This window comes from Zophobas morio, unplaced genomic scaffold, assembly GCF_036711695.1.
Source record: "Zophobas morio isolate AGI-343-1 ecotype UQ-CSIRO unplaced genomic scaffold, CSIRO_AGI_Zmor_V1 ptg000030l, whole genome shotgun sequence".
NCBI classification, from domain to species: domain Eukaryota; kingdom Metazoa; phylum Arthropoda; class Insecta; order Coleoptera; family Tenebrionidae; genus Zophobas; species Zophobas morio.
Window position 1 is genome coordinate 3945972 of NW_026972135.1, and position 6977 is coordinate 3952948.

Below are 6977 nucleotides of genomic sequence, written 5' to 3' on the forward strand. Positions count from 1 at the left end.
ATTCTCTCGCTTTCCCCCTTTCTTTGTCTCTTCTCTCTTTTTCTTCAGCTTCTTTTTTCACTCTCTCTCTCTCTTTCCTTTCTCTCGAGAGGAAACAAAATATAAAAAATTCTAAAAAAATAAATGAAAATCAGAAATACAGGTTGGCATAATTTTGTAAAAGTTTGAATTTTGTGACTTGCATATATTTTGTTTTTTTTTTTAATTCTTCGTTCATCACCTCTGCTTTGAATGCGTCAATGAAACGCCTATGGAGTCGAAAACTGTAAACTCTCTTCTTCTCGGTAATTTTGGTTTTTGTAATGATTTCTTGGTATTATAAATTAATGTTTCATTTTAAAACGTACCTCAAGCTTTAAGCCATAATTTCAAAAACATATTCTAACAATTTTTTTATAATTCCCTATCTTCTTAATCACGGAACTAAATGTCTTTGGAATTTTTTATTTATTTATTTTTTTTTAAATTTTGTATTTTCTTTTTCATTAATATGTTTGCCCCTATCTTTTCTCACCATAATTTATCTTCATCTTTCCGCTTATTACGACTTATTGGTTTTCTACATGAGCATGTAGATACAGTAAAACCTGTCTATGCCGGAATCGCGCGGGTCCAGAATTTTGATCCGTCTTAAACAGGGTTCCGGCTTTTACAGGAAACCCGGCTATGACGCAAAGTAAACCTCTATAAAACGGAAAACAATTTTTATTAAATTCAATACATAGGTACATCTAAAAGAATTATTTGAAATAGTCGTTTATTTTTCTTTGGTTCTTCGGCCATTGAGATATATTTTCCATTCTTGTTGTCAACTGCAAAAGGTTGGCTACACGCTCACCACTTTGCCATTCTTCTCTAATTTATTTTATGTTTTATAATTGCTTTTTTTTGCAACCGAACTTGTTGGCAAAGTTCTTTAAGACTCAAATTTTGCGGCCCGTGTACATTAATTAAATCCATTTTGGTGTTGTTGTTGGTCTTGTTTTGGGCCATTGCGAACACACATACAACCACGAGACACACTAATCAAATAAGAATTGAAAACAGTGACTTTGTGTTGACAAAAAATGCACCTGCAGGTCTACGAATTGAATTACATGTTTTTCGCAGAAATCATCAATTTTGTTCTCGCTTCCGTTTTACACAGAGTTGGGTGCATGTATTTTGATACCTTGGGACTTACAAACATTTTCCGTTTCCGCGTTATGCAGTTTCCGGCTTATACGGACCAAAATACATTACATTAGGTATTTGAAAAAACGGGACTGCGGAAAATTTCCGCGATGAGCAGTTTTCCGCCTTCTACAGAGTCCGGCATAGACAGGTTTCACTGTACAAAAAAGGCAAGCTTTAAGTGTATAAAATAACTCTTCTTTTAGTTTTTAGTCATTAAATTGTGTAGCTCTCTTTTTTTCTATAGTTTTGCAATAGATCCCATTTTTCCTTTGAAAACTGTAAAACCGTCTAAGCTTGGTGGTCGTCAAACTCCGAACAGAGTCGTATTTGAACCACTTTAATAAATTCAACTGAGGTATTTTAAGGAATCATTTGTATTGTAGGTGGGTAGGTATCTAGTTGACTTTAAACGTTACGAAATTATATTCTATCTCAGCACTTGACAGAGTGAATTTCTGAATAACTAGGTAGTCTTCTGAATCCAACCCTAATATTTACGTAAAATTTTATCTGTCAAGATTGACGAGAATTTTTACCAAAGAGTGTTTTCAAGTGTTGTTGGCCTAAAATAATAAGCTACAAAATTTTATTAATATTCAAAATCGTGTGCAGATAACATCTACCTGTATGTTTCTGCGTCTTCGTTGATTGTATGCATTATGCAGTATAAACATAAAACAACAAAATTCACGTTAGTGCAACAGGTGAATAAGAGACTTTTCTTTTTCTTTGTTGCCTTTATACGTCTTTATTTTCAATGCACCTTCGACGGAAATTTCTTGGCTAATTATTATAAACAATTCGTAATAACTGCGATATCAGAAAATAAACGACTTAATTAATAAAAACATTGTTTACCTAACACGTCGGTACATCTATTGTAAAAATAAAATCATCATTTTCTCCAGATTGTACTGCATCAAAATCACTCTTACAATTTATTTATCATTAACAAACACCACACCTTCCAACATCATTGTTTATTCCTCCATTCCGTCCTCCCCCATTTCCACCCCCTTCGCTTTCCACAAATCCGCAAACCCGCACCACCAGCCCAGTTGTTGACCTCGCCTGTACTTGCCGATTCACCGCATGCACCTCAACGCCCGCCCTCCTCGCCAATCGCGCGCCCGCCTCGCCGCCTGGGCGTGTCCGCCTCGCCTCTCCAGCCAATCGCCGCCCGCCCGAGTACAGCCCGCGCCACAAACGCGCACTAGGCGAGGCGCCCGGCTCCCACAGCACGCTCGTGTCATCCGTGTCGGAAGAGATCCGGCCGGAGGACGCGTCGGCGTAGGGGAGACGGTCGCGAATTCCGCCCAAAGGGCGCACCCTTCCCCCGACCCCCTTCGACAATTTGAATATTATTCGGGATTTTTGTATAGAGTACGATTTATAACATATAAAATATGTTAATACTCGAATAGAAATTCGTTACGGTCGTGTAATGTATGCGAGCCGCGATTTGCATACAATAAAATATGAACGTGGCATTCAAATTTGAAAAAAGGGTCATTTTGTATTAAATCGAGGCGAGGGGAGGGGTATGGAAATGAGGGGGGAGGGGCGGCGGGGAGATTTGCATGCTCGGATGGAGACGGGTTTGTGTTTTTGTTAACGGAGGATTATTGCGTGTTTTATGGGATGGGGGAGACGATATGGAGTGACTTAGTGTTGGAGAGGGGGCGGGGAAATGTCGTCGTATCTAATAAACACGAATCAGGATAGCGCTGACCTACATACTTACCTACTTATATTTTTTATATACTAGCACACATTAACATATTATATAAGTATATGTATCTATTGTTATAAGATTGACCTTAAAGGAAGTTTATCGTGCAAGTAAACTTGTTGACAAATCGTTCGAGCTAATTAATATCTTAATGCTCTATTAAACATTTAATCAGACTGTTAATTTTTAATTTCATTATAATTTTATAAAATCACCTTTACAGTTTCGCTAATTTGTTGACGTCGATCACGTGATTAATTAATCGCACGATTAGTTAAGTTAAGAAGGCGTTTAAAGGCGAGTCTAAACCAGTTAACAACTTCGCGAAGGCACGACTAGAGATCACTGATTTTTGATATTTTTATTGTGTGTTATTATGTGGTAGTTACTAGAACACCCTGTAACATAATTATAAGAGTGCTAATATCGAAGAATTATATCTAAAATTGAAAGTATTACGAAATTTCCGCGATATACAGAATGTCAAAAATAAATGAAATTGAAAACGTCCTGAGCAGATAAATGACGTCACAAACAAATTAACAATGCTATTTAAGTTATTTAGCAAATATTATCCTAAGTTTAGGTACATAAGTATGTAGCTGTTACTTTTTAAAACAATATTTTTCACTTTTTTAATACCCAAATATCGCTAATGAATTGTTATTATTTACTTATACAAGGTGATCAAAAAAACATGGAAAACCTCAGTGGTGTGTGGCTGACAGACCACCGAGGAACTCGAAAAAAATAGTTAAAAAATCCCTAAACCAAATTTTCGAAAATTCTTGAACTTTGGATTTAATACTTTCGAAAGTTTCCTAATGGAATTTGTTACCAATTTTTACGAATAATTGTATTCTTAAAAAAAATCATTTTGAACTGACAGGGAATTTTAAATAGGCTGTATTTTCACACTACATACAAGGTGTTTTCTTTCCGTTGATTAATATTTTACTAATTATTTGTAAAATAATGAGGTTAATTATACACATACTTCCCAATGTTTACAAAAAATCAAAGCCAACTTAATGAATTTTTTAGTTGAACACCCGTTATTATTTACAAACTATCCCAGGCGAATTCCTAAATAAATTTGAAACAGCTGAATTATAACAGGGATTATTGCAGATAAATAAATAGGTACATTCTTAGGTAGGTATATAATTTTTATGTATAGTATAGGCTCTCAAAAATGGAAATGGAAATTAATAAAAATATAAAAATTATAGTGAAAAACTCGATGGTACGTTGTTAAGAAGCTCTGAAACTCGAAAACAAAATAGTTAAAAAAATCCCTGAACCATATTTTCGAAACTTCTTGAACTTTAACGTTTAATATTTTTGAAACTTTCATTTTGGAATATTTTATCATTGTGTATAATTGTACATCTTAAAAACACTTTGAAAATGACATAGAGAACTGAGAGGAATTTTTAACTAGCCTGTATATTCACACTATATAGGTACAAGGCGTTTTGTTTTCGTTAATTATTATTTTAATAATTATTTGTAAAATATACCTATTGTTGACAAAGTACCTACTCCAGACGAATAAGTAAATACACGTGATTTTCATTATTAATCCAAGTGATACCTACATAATTTCTCTGTATACCTAGTACCTATAGGCCCTCAAAAGTGAAAAAAAAGAAATTAATGAAAATACAATAATTATAAGCCTTCTTAACAACGTATCACCGTGCTATTCCGTCATTTTTAGATATCCCTGTATATGTTTTGTTATATGCATAAAGAATAATTTATAGCTATACTTACACACAAATAAAAAAAAGTAAACCCGAAATTTCTACGTTTCTTTGAGTAGGTATTATACACTCAATTACGTTCAACTATACAAAGTGTTCTGTTTTTAAAAGATAACACACAGTTTGTTTTTTTTTTTAATGGAAAACCTATATATTTTTACATAATCTTAAGCTTTGATAACCACAATTTATTTTTGAAATTTCGTTGTCATATTATTCCGATTTTCTTGAAATTTTTCAGCAGTGGAAGAGTTCACAAAAAACGATAGGGCTATTTTTAACATCTGCAATACAATTTCAAATATTGTTACTTCAATTTTTTCAACAGCCTGTATTTTAATAATGCATCTTATTCCATTTTTTGTCCTCTTTCATTGTTTTAAATATTTTCTATTTGAAAAGACCGAAATATCGATATTTATTTTGCAAATTGTAACGTTTTAGATTTTTCATAAACACCCTGTATATGCAAATTTTAAATAAAAACATACAGACACAAATCTCAAAAACAACATTATTACGACTTTTTGTGAAACCTTGCAGAATTTAAAAAATAAACAATAGATATAAACGCTAATCCGAATATACAGGGAGCTGAAAAAATAGCATACCAACTCCATGACACGTTCTTGGGGACTGGTTATAAAACAGAGAAAAAATAATTTAAACAATTCTTGGGCCCAAATGTAGAAAATATAACCCTTCAAAATTTAACTTTAATTTTCAATATGTCACCATATTCTAATCCACTAGTTACCTAGTATTGGATACATGAAATCTATTAGACTTCCACTATTCAAAATAATTTTGGAGGTATCTTGTTTTCATCCAAAGTCTTCATCTTTTTATGATAATAACGAAAAACTTAAAAATTGTTTATTGATTTATCGGTCTAAATCCATATTTTGTTTCTATAAGTCGACGTCAAATTGACGTAAGGAATTTTTTAATGATTTTTCCCGAACTTAGACTTGTGAACTTAATAATGTACCGTTGAGTTGGTGCACCCTCTATAATAAGAATGTACTGGTATCATTCTATTAAAAAAAAAACAAAATTAATATGAGCTATGCCTTAAAAACAAAACAGCCTGTATAGTTATAAATAATTTTAATAATTATTGAGGTATCGAGACCGCGTGCTTAGTGACTCACCCTGTATATTAAACCATTTACAAAGTAAACATTGAAAAAATTTTTTTTTGTTTATTCTTTTTACGTCATTTTGTTTTTATAATGTTAGTAGTTTTCTAAGAATTTGTTCAAATAATCAAGCAGAAACACCTTGTATGAGAATATAATGAAAGCGTTACCAAAATATGATTCAATTTGAAACACAAATTTGGAAAAAAATTATGTTCATCTCAATAAGTTCAACTGAAAATCTTGAGTCATTTTTTTTAATGAAACTCCCTGTATATTTTTTCAATTTCGAATGAAGAAGAAAATACTACATTATGGAATTAGTTTCATAAAAACTTCATGTTAACATTTTCCATGGTGGTCTTTTCTTCAGCATTCGAAAGTGAACAAAATATACGGGGTGTATATAGGAATTATTAGCAGTATTATTTTTATAGCAAACGTTCTCCAAAAAAGAAAAAACTAATGCAAATTTTAAATTTATTTTGAAGATTCACACATATATTTTGAGAGAGCAATAAAAACACGATCAAAGACAACCATGAATTTTTGAAAATTTGAGTTGAAAATGCAACGACCAGAGCCAACTTTAAAAAATCCATGGCTGTCTGTGATCATGTTCTTTATTGTTCTCACAGGGTAAACTGAAATAACAAAATTTGGTACACAGGTAGATAACAATTTTAAAGTAATTTATTCATTTAAATAAAACACTCTGTATACTTAAACCTTAAACCTGTTGTAGACACGGCTTTAAATTTACACCTCGCTTATAAATTTGCAAAAATTTATACAAATTTCAAACTAGGTATACCAAATTCGAAAAATTCTAAAAATATGATGACTGATGACATCATATAGTCTTATTATCACTTTCATGATACAAAAGATCATGATTTTGAAATAACATATTTAAGTATCTTAATATCATATGATCGAAAAAAAGCTGTCTAGTAGGTAACAAAATTTATTTTTAAAATCATGACATTTCAGTTGTGTGACGCTTTTGACACTATATGTACATATTTTTTTACAGATGACCTTGAATCGTAAATGTCAAACTGATCAACACGAACACGGAAAGCGTTTTTGTTAGCATTAAATTTCAAAGGTTTCTAGACGACTTTTTTTCTCGGTCATAGGTATGATAAAAATGAT